Here is an 18023-nt window from a genome sequence, read left to right as displayed (position 1 = left end):
TTTATTTTTCTTTTATTAAGTAAGCTCTATGCCGGGGCTTGAACTCACGACCCTGAGATCAAGATTTGCATGTTCCACCCCACTGAGCCAGCCAGGTGCCCCATTACGCTTGGTTTAGAACACTAGTCTCCATGCAGCCCACAGCAGCTATACTAATACTAACAATTTTATAAACAACCTGAAGGGACAGATGAAGGACTTGTCAATTGCATGAGTTGGTGGCAGGATATTTCCAGAACTTCAAGCAGTGTAGCACCACTGGCACTTCCATCTTTATAGCGAATTTCCATTTTTTGAACCAACATCTTGAGCACTTATTTCCAGCATGTTCCACCATTGCAACCAGAAATGGGCACAAATGCTACCGTGCTAACGTTATAGAAACTTTTCTTGATGTAGAGCCTGACTTCTTCATTTCTCTTCTAACTGAAGAGTGGCTCAGTAGAATCCATGGTGTTAAGGCCAACAGTTAGTTGTTTCAAACCCAACACGTAAGCCAGTAGGGCATGCTAACTGGTCTTCTCAATCTTGGAAACACCAGTTTCAAATTTACAAATACCAGCAGCAACTGTCAGAACAGCACTGTCAGCCTGAGATATGCCTGTGATCATGTTTTTGATAAAGTCTCTGTGTCCTGGAGCATTAGTGATGGCCACATACTTGCTGGTCTCAAATTTCCATAAGAAGAGACCCGCGGTGATACCATATTCACACCCAGCTTTAAGTTTTTCCAAGACCCAGGCATATCTAAAGCGGACTTTCCCATCTTAGCAGTCTCATTCTCAAAAATGTTGATGGTTATTCTGTTGATTCCACCACATTCGTAGAACAGATGGCTGGTAGTAATAGACTTGCTTGAATTTACATGTCCAATGATAGCAATATGATAGGAGTCTTTACCTTTTCCATTTTGGCTCAAATTTAGTGATGTTTTCCTAAGACCTGTGTTCTGGTGGCAAACTCCTAACAAAAAAGAAGCAATTAGTTGTTAACTGAGTAAATTATACAAGTTTAGTAGCTTACTCTGCTTTATACATGTCAGGATAGTCATTTGTCATGAGACAATACTGCTTTGTTCTCTTAATGTATGGATTTTGTCAACTGCTTTTAGGAAAGTATGGTGCAGTAGTCTTATTATATTCTGTTTCTTATGGTCTATCTACATAAATTATACAAATGGAAAGAACAAAAGTAAAGGAAGTGCTACAGTATGTATTTTACTGTGTTTTGCCTTCTTGCTTCAAAAAAAAAAAGAAGTGGTATCTGAAAGTCAACACTGTCAGTCACATCAGGTAATAAAGACAGACACAGTCGTTAAGTGTCTGACTCTTGATCTCAGGGTCATGAGTTTAGACACCATGCTGGGCTCCGAGCTGGGCTCTGGGCTGGGCTCAAAGCCTACTTAAAAGATAGATGAGATAGATAGATAAGATATAAGATAAGATAAGATACAAGATAAGATAAGATAGAGTCAGAGGGGATGAAATTTCCAGTTCTTCTCAGAACTTTAAAGCAGATCAAACAAAAGGAATTCATCAGCTGGTGATTTTTTTTAATTTATTTTTTTATTTATTTTGAGAGAGAGAGAGAGAGAGAGAGAGAGAGAGAGCATGCAAATGGGGGAAGAACAGAGAGAGAGGGAGAGAGAGAATCCTAAGCAGGCTTTGCACTGTCAGCACAGAGCCCGATAGGGGGCTCGAACTCATGAACCGTGAGATCGCGACCTGAGCCAAAATCAAGAGTTGGATGTTTAATCAACTGAGCCACCTAGGCACCCCAAGCTGGTGATTTTTTAAATCAATGTTTATGATAACTACTCATTTCATAATGTTACTGTGACTAGAATATAAAGCAGATTTGTTTACAAAAAGCTTTCTGACTAATGGTTGGATCTAAAATCGTTACTCCCTGCCTTATAAAACTGTTTTTCTTGTTAATGTGAGGCCCCACAAAAATATTCCCTAAAACACACATACTCTATGTGAGTAAATGCTTATTTTAATAGCAATGAAAGACATCCATTCAAGGTTATATTTATTAAATCTCATTTATATAAATATTATATTGTTAGTAAACTTAATCTAAATGAAATTGTGAAAAAACCAAATATTTAAAAATGTTTCAAAAATGCTGTGAAACATGTTACATAGTCAATGATTATATGATTAGATCATATAATCAATTACATAATAAGCAATAATACAATAATATATAATCAATAGTATGATTATATAATCAATGATTATAATAATTAATAATTACAATTATACATAATTATATAGGGTGAGGTTCCTAAAACTGTTGATTAAAAAGCCCTGGAGGTCCACACAGAGTTATTGCAAGAAGTCTAGGTTTGGACTAATGTGTACATCATAATTTATAGGCTGAATAAAAATATAAGCTGCTTTTTTCATTTTTATTTTGCTACAATTATAATTCATATAATATACAATTATACTCAACTATTATCACTATGTTTATTCTCATTCAACAATAACAACGCTTATGACTATCGTGACGAGGTGATCTGTGATATTTTTACGTCTTTGGAAAGGTCCTTATCATTGAAAAGCTTAGAAAATTATTGATGCATTAAAAATGCCATTTTACCTCCCTGAGCCTGATTTTTTTTTTCACCGTGGAAAGAAATTTTATCATCTACCATATGGAAATGTAGTAGATGTTGAGGGAACTTAGTAAATATTAATTTCTTTACTTGCCCTTACCTACGTGTACCAAAAACATGGTTTTGCTCTGTAAGATAAATTGTCCGGTTAAAATTAAATTTATCAATTCTCAATTTTTTTTCACAATTCTGATTTTTTAAATAAATCACTAGAGGAAGAACTGATAGAAAAATTCAAACTGCTGGCAAAAATTACCATTGAAGAGGAACAAAAGAATGACAGAATTACAGTTTAGTAATATAATTGAGAGTTGCAATGCTAAGCCTAAACATTAAAAGAGGTTATTAAAATGAGAAATGATAATTATGTGATGTGATACAGGTGCTAACTATTGCTACAATGGCAAACATATTAAATATTATAAATGTAGCAAATTAACATGTATACCTTAAATGTACATAATGTCATATGTCAAATACATTTCAACTTTAAAAAGTTAATTTATGTTAACTTCTACTAAAAAAAAAAATCAACCAAACAATAAGAGTCTGACCAAGAGGCTAAGCTTTATGCACATTCGTTTCTTTAATATTTATAACAAACTTTTCTGTTGTAAGTATATACTAGTATTATTCCCATTTTATAGATGAGGAACCTGATGTACCAGGATACTAAGAAATTTGTCCAAGGTTACAGAGCAAGTTAGTGGTGAGGATGGCTTTAACTACGCTTCCATTCATTAATGAAATCTTGCCCAAATCTGCTACGAGAGATGGTCTCTTAATGGATTTTGATGCATTCTGGGGAATAATCTGATCTGGGATCCGAGGTAGGAAGAAGCAAAAAACTCCCTCTCTCCCTTTCTCCAAGAAAACATGCCTGTCTTTTCTTTCCTTGCTCGCTGAAGACAAGCTTTGAGCATTTCCTCTCTCTCTCTTTCATGGTGAGCAGCTTCCTCTAAATTTCTCCCAGTCCTGTGGTTCTGTGAATGCTTCCATTTCTAGAGAAATCAAATTTAAGGGAGCTTTGACAGCTCTGGCTTTTCTGATACAAACAGCCTTAGTCTATCTTTCCTGTGAAATGTTTATTTTAAGATAGCAAAGAGAAACTCTCTCGATATGTACAGAGAAATAAGACTCCTAAGGCACATTTCCCAGCATAATTCTCTAAAGTAAAAATTGATCTATGATAGAGCACTGTAATTAAGTGGCAATTACATTGCTAATTCCCCTGAGGAATGTCAGTGGCATAGCCTGATCTGTGGAAAACAAGTTAGCAGAATAAAGACTAATGTAAGCTAGGCTTTTTCTCTTTTTTTCATTGACTACCAGCCCAGCTGGTTCGTCATGGTTGAATAGGTATACTCAAGGAGGAAAGAAATGTACTTGGTCCCTGTTGTTCTTAATGAACTGTCTTAATAGTACATTCTATTATACTGGAGCCAAATTCTGCCAGTTTAGTGAGCACTGATTAAACACTCATCAGTAACCACATGCACACAACAGTCTACTGAATAAACTGGTGACTGAGGATAAACATCTATTAACACAGGCAGAGAATTTCAGGGATAACCGGACTCTGAAACCGTAGCCACTAATGCAGAGATCCCCTTAGGAGAACGCACCATCTAGAGAGTAACCTTTATTGACTAATAGCTGCTTGTGACTCAATTTCACTTTGCTTTGGCATTGCTTGACACTCAAAATTCTATAAACATTGTGGCTGTGGTAGAATTTTTGTGTCATTGTTTGAGCAATGATAGAGATATACTAGATTAGTCACTTCTGCAGTAGCTATTACTGTGTATACGTGGTTTATTTCCACTTTTTCTATTGTGATAGACTTTAAAAAATTCTTTCTCTGACTCCATTTCTCTAAAATGTGGCCCCCTTTTCCCCTCTCAAATAAGAATGAAAGAGAGAGAGAAAGATTAATCCACAGATTTTATCTGTGATAACGTCCTTTCTTTCCTTTCTGTAAATCGGTGTAGGAGGAGTGCAATTCAAACTCCTCTTGCCAAATAGGCATCATACTTTGAGCGCATGATCCACTTATTGAGGGCCCTGGGGCTCTGTTGTAAACTTCCATGTGCAGAGGGAAAGAGGAGACATGGGAAGAATAGAGGCTGTAAAATATAACGATAAAATGCAAAGGCCAGCAGGTGAATGGAACAGACAACTCTTTGCATCAGATGTGAAAATGGGATGTGACTGGTTCAGTGAGAGGCCCAGAGCCTGGCTCTGGGGCTTTGAAGTGGTGGCCATGGCCTTGACCTCCCTACTTCAGCCACTTAAGTAGAATGGCAAGAAGCCAAGTGCCTGGCTGATCTGACCTGGGGTAAAACCTTGTCACTGAAGATTCCCGCTCTCCAGAGTGAATCCTCCCACAGGAACGAGTGCAGACTCTTCTCTCACCAGTTGACATGTTCATACCTATAGACATCACAGTCATAAACAAGCCTGTTTTTTCTTATTATGTTTCTTCAAACACAAACACCGTCCATCTTATTAGACAAAAAGAACATGCAATTCATACATAACTTTCACCACTCTCTGTTTTTTTTATTGAACAAAATGTGGATATAAGTGGGAATAAATCTTGGTTTTCCTTATGGGATCATTTAGTTAGAAAGTATATAAAGCAATCCAGTCATGCAGAAAACTATATAATCTATTAATATGCGCCTGAATACTTAGAAAGGAAAAAAAAATATGCCATGATAACAAAACATGTTGGGGCACCAGGGTGGCTTAGTTGGTTAAGTGTCTGACTTAAGCTCAGGTCATGATCTCACAGTTCTCTTGGGTTTGAGCCCCTCATAGGGCTCCACACTGATGGAACGGAGCCTGCTTGGGATTCTTTCTCTCTCCCTCTCTTTCTCTGCCCCTTCTGTGCTCTCTCTCTCTCTCTCTCAAAATAAATGAATAAAATTTAAAAAAAAAAAACACATTTGCCACTTATCTAATCCTGTGCATAGTCTATGAGACCAGGTTATCTGTAAATGTCCCTTAGGTGTCAATACTTTTAAGCCCATTGCCTTTGTTCTCATGCATTAACAATTTTGTAATCCTAAAAGGTTGCTTATTGCATTTTACAAATCGAGAGTAACTGTATGTCCGTATTTCTTAGAAATGGGAGGTTTCACTTTAGATTCAGCTGTGAAATGCATAGGTAGTGAAGAGCTATTTGGAAGAATGTAAAGAAATATTTAAGTGGCCTACATGATACAGTAGAAGGAAAATAATGCTGTGTTAATGTGCATCCCGGAAGGCTAATAGGTAATCAGGGTTGCATCCCAATGCCTCTTAAAACATATAATCATTTAGTGTCTTCAATGCTCAAGAAAGTGCTCTAATGGTGGCACTGGAGAATGAAGTTAGTTTGTAAAATTTGAAATCAAGAACATGGAAGCATATCTCAATTTTTCCTGAAGTGTGACCTAAGTAGAATCACTTGGGGACTCTAGTTAAAAGTGCAGACTCCTGAACCTTGCTCCAAAATAATCAACTATAAATACTAACTTGCAAAGGAAGAGATGACAGTATCTAACTCTAGCTTCCTTAGGTCACTCTCATACATCCATTAATTTATCCATTCAGCAAATGTTTATTGTGCACTTATTAAATTCGAGGTACTTTCAGGCTTGGGATTGAAAGTGAATCAAAAGATTCCTGTTCCGGAGAACTTCAGAGTTTCTTGATAACGACAAAATTCAAATTAGTGCCATTAATGATACAATGGAGATGCCCACCAGGCAAATTTGACCCAGAGTGGTAGAGGATAAAGAAGTGTTGTCAGCTTGGTGGAGAATAATGAATGGCCTCCACTAAAAAAGCTAAGAAGATCAAAGGTAAAGATGAGTTTGGAGACTGTCACAATGAATCAGGAGAGAGATGTGGATTGAAAAGAAGATACACATTTTTTTTCTTCCTTCTTTTGGAAATAGACCTTACCATTCCTTTGACAAACTATTCTCTGCTTCCTTCCCCAGATACACACGCTCACACACACACACACACACACACACCATAGGATTTCGTTAAAAGTTGTCACTCAGTACTCTATCATCCGGGCACAATGAAAGGTCCAAGGTTTGTGTGCATGACCTACCAAACTGATTACCTCTCCCTCCCATTATTACTTTCAGTGTCTGAGAACCTGGTCATGACAAAGAATGTGAGAGGAACCAAATAATAATCAAAAGACAAAACCAACAGCAATTTCATAGGAATGGAATGATCAACAAAAGTAAAACTTAACGGTAGTTTTAAGAATGTTTTAAGTAATATAAGCACCCATTGAAACCATGACCAAATTAAGACAATTCTGTTAATCTTCTGTTTTCTTCCCTTCCTCCTTCTTTCCTCCCTCTCTCCCTTCCTTCCTTCATGACATCAGGCAGGTCCAGTAATGGTGGTTGTGCCACGATGGAGTATCAAGGTTGGGGTGGGGGTGAGGAAACTTGGTAAGCTGGGAACTTGCCTACATAAGGGGATTGAGCAAATTAGCAAATATATTGAGGATGACGGGGCTTGGTTTCTCACTGATGAAGAAGTAAATACGAATATGGAACAGAGGAAGATTCAAATGAATTATAAATTCGGTAGTGTAGAATGAAATAAGAGATTTAATAGAAAATGTAAGTGAAAGGCACACGTCAGACATCAAGGCCCCAGTATCAATGAACATACCTTACATCCAGACCCTGGTTTCTATTATTTCTGTTTCTATTTCTACATACTATTCTCCACTAAAAGAACCCAGCCTTCATGGAGAAGTAGCTTATCCCAATTAGGGTCAAGGAAAGTAGAAAATGAACTTGGAACATCTTGTGCCAAAAACAAAGGAAGTCCTGAAAGAATGAAGGAAACACGTTAAGAGAAATTATCTAGTTCGAAGGGGTTCCTAAACATTTAAGCATCAAAATAAATAATCATATTGGTGGGTTATAAACCATTGAACTAATAAAAATGAGTAGAGATTAAAGAAACTAAGCCATTGAACTAATACAAATAAGTAGAGATTAAAGAAACTTTACTATCAAATAATAAATACAGGAAAAGTATTGTAATTTGAAAACCACCACTTCTATGCATTATGGTGATAATAAATTCAATGGCTACTGTAGCTAGTGGTGAAAGTGTGCTGAAGAATGGGGCATTTGCATGAAACAAAAGTCGCTCCACAGAAAAATGCTTAGTAACTCCAAAGTAATGTTCCAGAGGAGAATCCTCACAGACATTGTATTTATCAAGGAATCAAATTAGTGCCCTCAGTAATGGGACATGTGCCACCTGGTAGAATTCAATGAGAACACTACCTACATCCCTTCTGCAATATACTCACCAAAAATGCATAATGTGGTTCTCTTCTGGAGGAAACAGTAAGCAAAACTACAATAAGAAAAACTCTACGAAAGAAATGCCCAGCAACTTCAGAAATGTCAAGGTCATGAAGGTCAAGATGTTGGTCAAGGCTAAGATATTGCCCCCAGTTGAAGGGACCTAGAGACACATGACAGCTGGGTGCCAAATGGAATCTGGGAATGGTGCTATTGTCCATGTTGTCATATCCCTGGACATGGCTGGGACAATGAGCAAAACTTGAAAGGATCTCCGGATAAAGGGTATATTGGTATTTCTGTGTAGCAATCTTTTTGCCTCTTGTGTCTAATGTTATTTCAAATTTTCTAAAAGGTCACTTTCGAAAGTAAAAAATATGTATATTAAAGCATTTCTTCCCCAAATTACTATTATCTCTAGTAATCTCCTTGTGCACCCGAAGAGGCAGCTGGGCAATACAGTAATATGCTCCTTGTTGTACTTCCTTAGTTGTATGCCGGTCCAAATAATCACAGACATTCAAAATGGGGGATTTGATCAGACATACTGAGTACGGGGATAGCAAACCGTCAACATAACTGTCACTCATTCTTCCCAAGAATTTACTATGTTCTCAGTTGATTTTCTTTCCAACTCAAAGGGTTAAGTATATTATTACTTCTATGTTCCTGGTTAGAAAACTGAGATTTCAGATAGGTTGAATAACTAAAACTAAACAGCTTTAGTAGATGATGGAGCGGGGATTGGAACCCAGGCAGTAACCTGCATTATTAACCACTTTGGTACGCTGTTTCTCATAGGTCCAAGGAAAGTCAGGCTTTTGGGAGGCAGGAGTGGTGTCAGAAATGGATGCCATTGTGAAAGACTGTTCATGTTGGATAGGACCCCCTACTAGTTGTCAGGAGGTAGGAAAGAGACAAACTCTATTCTTAGGTCCACTCCCCTGGTCAACCCAAGTAGGGGAGGGCACGAAGACACAAGTCAAACAGACGAGGGGTAGAAGACTCTCTTTTTCCGGAAAGGTTAGAGCACCAGGCAGGACAGCAGGGCAGAATACAGAGTATGGAAGTCACATCGAAGATTCCAAATCAATTGCACTCCCCAGTTCACAGGGACTGTGGCGCTCCTGCTGCATTTCCTCCCTCTCTCAGGATTGGCCCAGGAATGGGGATGCCTGAAGCCAAGCCAGATCATCCAGCTACAAGGAGCTGTACAAGGCAAGACTGGGATAGCAGAGCCTGACTCACAAAATGGCTTACAGTGTCTTATTACAGTATTCACTTCCCCTCAATTTCCTCAAGTATACGGCACTTTTTCCTCTTGGTCCTTGGTAGCACTCCAGCTCTCAGTCCCTTCTGTGGATACGGCAATGACACTGTAGAGCATCTTCATGGTTTAGGGTTATGCAGCAGTCAGCAACTCCCTTTTGAATACCTCATTTCCCCTTTTCCTCCAGAAAGACTAGTTTGCACAGACAGCAGTATTTAAAGTTCTTTATTCAGGGCTCTCATTTCTCCAAATATTCAAACATATTCATCTTGTTTCATAGGCTTGTTCATTGAAATAAACTGACTAATCCAAACTGAGACCGGCATTGGCCTCTGTGGTAGTCGCTTCCCACACGCTATTTTCCACAACACCTACCTGGCTCCCTCTTTCTGGCTTTCCAATTCAAAGTCAAAACAAAATGTCAAACTTCCAGGCTCCTGAAGGGGGAACTCGCTGGGGCTCGGGAGCAACTTTATACTTGTTGCTCATTAAATGTTCCCCGGGGGCGGGCAAAATAAAACAAATGCACAAGGCAAAACGAGAAATCTTAATAAAAGGACTTACTCTGAAGGCTGATTTTTGCAGACACCTACAACCCAGATAAAATCTAGACAGACTAGTTTTGCTGAGAATAACAGCCTCTCGGGGCCTGTTTGGATCTGAGCTATAACAGCCAACAGTGTAATAATCTTTAGACCTCACAACCACAAATTAATAACATCCGGAATACTTCGCAAGAGAAAAGAAAACTAAGAGTATTGAAGAAAGCAGTGGGAAGTAAAATGGACCACTCAAAATCGCGTTCTAAATCAGCCTCCAGGTTTAAGTCTTTTGTAGGTAGGGCGCAGACAGTGCTTTGTTGCACTGCACCCATCTTGCAGAGCAGGATGAGGGGACAGCTTTAAGGTAACCCCACCTGTTTACCTGTGTTCCCCAACTGTTCTTTCATTCAGCAAATCTTACACGTCGTCTGCTTCTTCTCTCTCGGAAAAGCCAGCACAAGTCCGTTAGCCACAGAACCGCCAGACCCAATATCCCTAGAAAACGGCGTGATCACAAAGCTTTTGGTTGTAGGGGGAAATTTGCCTCGATTCTGTTACATGACGTTTCTCAGTGTTGAGAACCATGGCCAGAGGGGAACGTGCATTTCCTTTAATTAAAAAATAGCTGTGAACTGAAGGAGTCATTTAACCATGTAGAACTAAGTAGGGAGACTAGAAGCTATTTGTCTCCAGCAGAATAAATGTTGCAGATGGATGCAGAATGTTTCAGGGCATGGGTAAACACAAGGATCATTTCATGAAATAATAGATTAGGGTAATATTTCACCAATAATAGTTACGTTTTCAGATGCTTCATTCTCACAACCCCCATAACATTTACTTGAGTTGTTTGCCATCTGTATGCCTCAGCGGATTATTTCCAAATCTTCCCTCCAAGATTCTTTTCTTAAAAGCTGCCGCTTGCAACTCAGAAAAGTCAGAGATTTGTGATTTCTAAGTCTACCCCTCACTATGAGACCATAAACAAACCACAAAAGCTTTCTGAATCCTATCATGTTTTTCTGTAAATGGGATGTGAGGTTTAAAGTGAACTAAGAAGAGTTGAGATAATTTTGTCCTTGCCTAAGGAAAGACAGAAGTAGATTCCTTCTCTCTTCCTTCTCTAGACAAGGTTATCTCCCACACCGGACTGCTCTTCTAGATGACAAGCCACCCTTCTGATGGCCCATGCTACGGCTAGAATTGCCTAGAAGGAAGACATTTGTTGCTCGGGGCAGGCTCTCTCCTATTGTTTGCAAGATTCTGTAAGAACACTCTGGTGTTGGGGCGCCTGGGTGGCTCAGTCGGTTGAGCGTCCGACTTCAGCTCAGGTCACGATCTCACGGTCCGTGAGTTCGAGCCCCGAGTCGGGCTCTGGGCTGACGGCTCGTAGCCTGGAGCCTGCTTCCGATTCTGTGTCTCCCTCTCTCTCTGCCCCTCCCCCATTCATGTTCTCTCTCTGTCTCAAAAATAAATAAACATTAAAAAAAAAATTTTTTTTTAAATTAAAAAAAAAAAAAAGAACACTCTGGTGTTTCTGTGGCATGAACCTGAGGCTGGGAAGGGGCTGTGTGTTGGAGAGCAAAGGGGATAGCTGATCTCAAAAGGCTCCTGAGGGATCCCTGCACTGAGCAGCTTCCAAACTGTAAGATTCTTGAGATAAGTACAATTTCATATAAAATGGAGGATGCGTGTAGGGGTGCCAGTTTCTGTCATTAAAAAACATGACAAAAGGCACAAATAAATAAAATCTCATACCGCCTTTATTGACATTTCATGATACAAAACCATTTTAACACCAAAAGACGTGCATCTGGGGTAGAAGAACTCTCCTCTGAATGAGATAAATTTAATTCTATGATAGATGTATTGTGCTGCCCGTAGTTGTTTTGTTCTACTACAGACTAATGAAAGGAAGCCCTGTGAAACCAAATGGATCTGTGGGTGGGCATTTAGAAACCATTGTTCTAAGGAACCTATGCCTTGCAACCAAAAGCTAGTTACCGATAGAAATCCCTGTCACTAGCTTGTAGTCTTGGTTTCAAATATTTTTTTTTAAACTCTTCTGTTATTATTTGACACTAGGACATGACATTCGTGGCCAATACTGGGATACAAGTCTTCTAAAGCACTAGAAACGCAGCTTAAGATAGCTTCCACATTTGTGCCTTTGTCCAGAGATACAAATAAGTAATATTGGCTAAAACGAAATGAGTCTCAAGTGATATGACTGTCTTAGAGATAATCTGTGGTGTAAGATACGGTCAGTTCTCATGAGGTTAGTCTCAGTCGCCTACAAATCCGAAAGATCCCAGTACACATAGTTGGGCAGCTGTCTCATGAAGCCCGAGTGAATAATATCACAATTTGATTAATGTTCTTGACGCCATTCTGTTTGCTACAGTCTTCTTGTTATAAGATTGCTGTATAAATGATACATATTGCAAGCCATGATTCAAAGCATTACTGACTTCCTATGATTGCATAAATGGCAAGCAAAAATGAGATAAATAATAGAGAAATAATAGTTTTACAAAACCGCTAATGAAAACTCCTATAAAAAGATTTCAACTAGAAGGTAGATGTCAGTAAAGAGACAGATAAATCTTAAATATTATAAAATCGAGTATCAGTCACATGGGAGCCAATGTAAACTCTCTAAAAAGTAAAATGGGGATTCACAGACATCACCAAAAGACAATAACATCTTAAATGCACCACCGCTTCGGTATTCTTTCTTATCATCAGAATAAGGTATAATATTGCAACACTATATAAAAGTGAAAAATGGAGTTGATGAAATTTAGGCGTTTGGATACTATTCAAATTAGTGTTTGCTAAAAATAACTTTTAAAATTCTGTTTTCTAGAGGAGTCTGGGTGGCTCAGTAGGTTGAGTGCCCAACTCTTGATTTCAGCTCAGGTCATGATTCCAGGGTTGTGGGATCAAGCCCCACACTGGGGCTCTACTCTGAATATGAAGAGAGAATATAAAATTCTCTCTCTCTCTCCCTTTCTCTCTCTCTCTCCCTCTGCCCCACTCACACACACTCTCTCTCTAAAATAAATTAAATAAATAAGTAATAAATTCTGTTATTTATTCAATATGCTGCTGTTCTCCTTTTTCTTTCCAAGTGATATGTCATTCTGCAAATAATCATACACCACCATTCACTAGTGAACACTCTGAACTTACATACTTATGCCAATGACTATTAAAAGGCAAATCCTAAATGCCCAATGTAGAATAAGTCCATTTATATCCAGTTTTACATGAATAATTGCAACTGAATGGCATTAAATCATATAAGATACCATTTCTTTTTTCTTCACTCTGACCTGTGCCTGTGGTTTATCTGCATCACAGCCTATCCAGTCAAAGGATTTATGATGGTACAAAACTAGGTGGGGATGATTGAATAGAATCTAAATCTTAATTAACCATTAATTGGAAAGAAGACGTGGAATGTCAAATCTGGAGATTTTTTTTTCCTACAATAAAATCTGCTTTTTCCTAATAGGTTTAAAAAGCAATGTAATAAACCATCTTATCTCATAAAATTAGTGAGGCATTATCATGAGACAGTTTGACATGTTGGGGAAGTGGAGAACATGGGAAAGGCATGTGGATTCACTATCATGGCACCCTTTGGCAAAGCAGTGTGGAGTTAAGCTTGAATTTTTATGAAGAAAATGAATTCCACTGAGCCAATGCCATTCCCCTGCACACTGCCCTCATTAGATGAAAGAATTTCAGTTTAGTGGCGAGCTCAAGAACTGAATGCCAGAACAATGACAGGAGCTACAATAAAAGAATGTGGTAGAATCTGTTGTTTTGATTGTACCAATGTGCCAATGGTTATGTTGACTTCTGTTTCTAAACTTTCTCAAATGCATCTTCAACTTCACTTTTTATTCTGGGCTTCTGTTCCTCCTTCCAATTCCCCATTTAGACACTGTCCTACCATCATCTTAAGATCTATATGTGTAATGTTAAATTTATTATCTTTCATCCAAATCAGCTAATTCTTCCAAATGTGCATTCTAAAGGAGCTGTGCCAGCCTTTCAATTAGGTACAAACATTATACTCTGTATAATCAGGCTCGAGGGGTGAACAGGCATGAAACAAATATAGATACTTAGTGTCATAGAATGAATTGTGTTTCCCAAAATTCATCGTTCAGGCCCTAACCCCTGATGTGACTGTATTTAGAGATAGGACCTTCAGGGAAGTGATTAAGGTTGATGAGTTCATAAAGAATGGGCTTCAATCTTCCAGAGCTTGTATCTTTATTAATAAGAGGAAGAGACACCAGAGATCTCTCTTTCTCAGAGTGTACCCAGAAGGAGGTCATGTAAGGAGGAAGGGAGAAGGTGGCTGTCTACAAGCCAGGTAGAGAGGCCTCATCAGAAATCAACCATGACAGCACAGCCCCTTGATCTTTGTCTTCCAGCTTCCAGAACTGTGAGAAAATAAATTTCTGTTGTTTCCACCACCCATGCTGTGCTCTGTGTTATGTTTTGTTACAGCAGCCCTAGATTACTGATAATAATAGGTAGGTAGGTAGGTAGGTAGGTAGGTAAGTAGGTAGGTAGGTAGAGATAGAGACATATATCTACCTATATATAAAGAAAGAGAGAGAAGGAGGAAGGGAGAGAGGAAAGGAGGGAGGGAAGGAGAAAGGAAGGAAGGAGAGGAAGGATGGAAAGAAGGAAGGAAGGAAGGAAGGAAGGAAGGAAGGAAGGAAAGAAGAGGAAGCAGCATGTCTGATGCCTAGGGGAGATCAGAGGGAGGCTGTCAGGTCGCATAGCTCCCAGGGACAACAGTTACATAAAACAAATGTGAATACTCTCCTGGGGCTGTGCAGTGCTGCAGCCCTGGGTCACAGGAGGTGTTACTGAGGAGAAGATTGAACCAACTGGAAGTTTAGGCAAGTCTCTCATGGAAAGATAAGGAAAGAAAAGCATTCAGGCAGAAGGCAGGACCCATGAAGAGTTACAGGCACATGAACACGGCGTTTTCAAGGAACTTCAGGCTGATGTTGAAGGCACGCAGGAGACTTTGTGCTGCAAACATCTGTGAGCCACACTCCGTGAGCTGCTGCTGCTTTTGCGATTGTCTCTGCCTCGTTTTGCTCAAAACAAAACACAAACCACCTCAGGGTCATGCAGATTTTCCTCTTTCCTCATTCTTTATGCCAAGTTGGTCTCCCAGTCTGGCCATTTCTCACTTTCTAATATTTACGACTTTATCATGTTTCCTACTCCCGTGGCACTTCCTACTCACAGCTGGGACATTGCACAACCCCTGAGTAGCTAGTGTATACTCCTACTCTGTCCCACTTCTAACCCAAACCAAGAATATCATTAGTTTGGTTGAGTATTTTTCTTAAAGCGTTTTGGCAATTAGTATGACTATTGCTGACTCCAGTGGATTGATAGAGGCAATTATTTATTTGAGAGGGAGAGAGTGGGGGAAGGACGGGGGTGGGGGGGGGGAGAGGGCCGGGGGGAGGGAGAGAATCTTAAGCTGGATCCACACTCAGTGTGGAGCCCAAAGCCGAGGATCAATCCCAAACCCTGGGATCATGACCTGAGCCAAAATCAAGTCACTCAACCAACTGAGCCATCCAGGTGCCCCCAAATGGCTGCTTTTGAAAAGAATGAAATGTGGTGGGAAATAATTTTGATTTATCTATATTTAGGAAGGTAGAAGACTTAAGAAGTGGTATGCTGCAGATATATCCACTTACATACTTTCTTTGGTTCTTCTTTGGGAAAACACAGCTTTTTCACTTATATATATTCTGAGCAATACATATACCCTGTTCAGTTATTAAGCTACTTTGTCTCTGTGTCTAACATACCTGCTTGGACAGAATAGTGCATTAAGTCAAGTCTTCTTGATTGATAAGAAATTAATCAGCCTGAATCTAATTTACCTTTATCTTTCTGAACGTTTGCTTCAGATGCAACACTTTTTTTTTTTTTTTTTTTTTTTTTGCTTTGCCAGCTGGATGCTTGTTAGTTTCCCAAACATAAGGAAGGAGGAGACTGGAAGGCTCCAGAACGGGTGGACATGCTGTTTCCTGTTTGCTCCCTACCTGTCGGCAGTTCCCGTCGGCATCACCCTATCCTGGCCTCTTCCCTCTCACAGCGCCTTTCTACAAGCAGCAGCTGAAGCCGATTTACAGTTCCCCCCCTTCTCCAAACCAGCCTTCCAATGCCTATGCAGACATCAGCAGCTGTCAGCCAGCATTGCTTCCCAGAGGGCTGTCCCAGGCTGGCATAAATTTCCCAATTTTAATAATTCCAGCCTCACGTTCCCCTTTGTGCCCTGAGAACTAGTGGTGGTAACTGCCTCCTCTGTTGCTAACTCTGTGCTGTCTCAGTATTCTCTGCTTTACCCTTCCATTGACCCAGTTAACAACTTGTTTAAGTAGTTAACAAATACTTGTATTAAATTCTCACTGTTTGTTTGTTTGTTTGTTTATCTATAACAAGGAATGAGCTTACATGAATGTGGGGTCTGGCTAGGCAAGGCTGAACTCCCTAGGGCAGCCTGGCACCCTTGGCCATGGCTGAGCTGCTGTCCACAGACAGGATTTCTTCATCAGGCACACCTCAGCTCTGCTCATAAGGCCTTTCAGCAAACTGAATCAGGACCACCCAGATTTTATCTCCCTCGCTTTAAAGTCAGCTGATTACGGACTTTAACCACAGCTACAAAATACCTCCACGGCAGCACCTAGGTTGAATTGCTGCAGCCTGGCCAAGCGGACACAGCCGAAGTCCACCGCGCTGTGGTTTTTGTCTCCTCACCAGAGACCCTAACTCATACAGACCCTCATCTGTGTGTACACAGCTGGGTTTTTCTGGCCGGACAAATGACCAGACAGAAGAACGGCTGGGAGAGTTTATCTTTCCAACTCCTCTAAGAGACTACAAAACTAGATCACTTGTGGGTCTAAAGTGATCTAATACAGGCTCCAGCTCCTTGTCTTGGAATATTATAGAATAATCAGTATTTAGGAAACCTGCTTCTATTCCTGCCTTTGGCTTCTTGTAGTTAATTACCGTCCATCAGTTATGAAGAATACAATTTAAAGTTTTATTGAACAGCAATATTTTTGATAGAACAGTATGATAAATAAAGTCTTCTTGATTGGCAGGACGTTAGTCAATCTGGATGTAATTTACCTTTGTCATTCTGAATGTTGTATCAAATGCCTACATATAGGAAATGCTGGAAAATATTATTTATTTCCACTCACTGTTTTGATCTCTGGCAAAATACTTGATGAGTTCTTTGACCTTAAGTTATCTTCCCGGTGTATCTCTTGCATTGTTCTGGGTTTCAAATGGGATAATACACATAAAGATGCTTTGTGAACACAGCAAGCCATTGTTGGATCATTAGGATTTCAAAAAGAGGACCACATAGTTCTGTTTTCTCTGTTCTAATATTTTAACTCGTTTTTCTGTTTCCATCTTGAGAAGCTTTGTTGCATCTCTGGATATATGCATTGGATCTACTATTCCAATAAAAATCATTCAAAAAATCATTTCCTTTGGAAGGCAGTTATACAGAGATTTATGACTTTGATTCCCTAGATTCATTTTTCAGAATCATAGATAAGTCATGGAGAGGTTGTTTAGCTTCTATTAAGTACCTAGTGTTCCTAAGAAGCATTTATAGAGCTGGTGAGTCAAAATTAGACCTGAAAGACCAAAGGAAGAACTAACCTTCACTCCATCCCATCCTTTACTAATTCTCTGAAAATAAATGCACTTAAACCCTGACTTTATTCCACCTGGTCCTCATGCTAACATTACTGTGGTCTCTGAGCCATAGCATGGAGAAGAATTCCCTGCCTGCTGGGATTACAGTATCAGTGAATATGGAATATGAATCTATTCAATATTTCCTTCTGGGAAAATTATTCTATTTTCTTCTAGGTTTTTTTTTTCTGATATACTCAACCTGGTAGGTAGGCCCAAAACACTACAGAGGACACATTTTTTTTTTTTCCCCTGACATATAGCCATCTACTGATACATACCCAGGAATGATGAGATCCTGGAATGAAAAACTAAGAAAGGGGCAGTTTTGATATGCATGTGAGTGGTTTACTAGGATACCATAAGAAAGTGCCACAGAGTGGGTGGCTTGAACAACAGGAAGTTATTTTCTTACATTACTGAGACTAGAAGTCCAAGATCAAGGTGCCATCAGGTTTGGT

At 39.4% G+C, this 18023-nt stretch overlaps 1 pseudogene; it reads right to left on the bottom strand.

The window, feature by feature from the left end:
• Positions 1-314: 314 nt before the first annotated feature.
• On the bottom strand, positions 315-15907 carry LOC122220775 (annotated as a pseudogene).
• Between the last annotated feature and the right edge of the window lie 2116 nt (positions 15908-18023).

The sequence above is a fragment of the Panthera leo genome, chromosome B2 (genome assembly GCF_018350215.1).
Source record: "Panthera leo isolate Ple1 chromosome B2, P.leo_Ple1_pat1.1, whole genome shotgun sequence".
NCBI lineage: Eukaryota > Metazoa > Chordata > Mammalia > Carnivora > Felidae > Panthera > Panthera leo.
The sequence above is the reverse complement of the archived record's forward strand: the minus strand, read 5'-3'. Positions and strand labels throughout refer to the sequence as shown.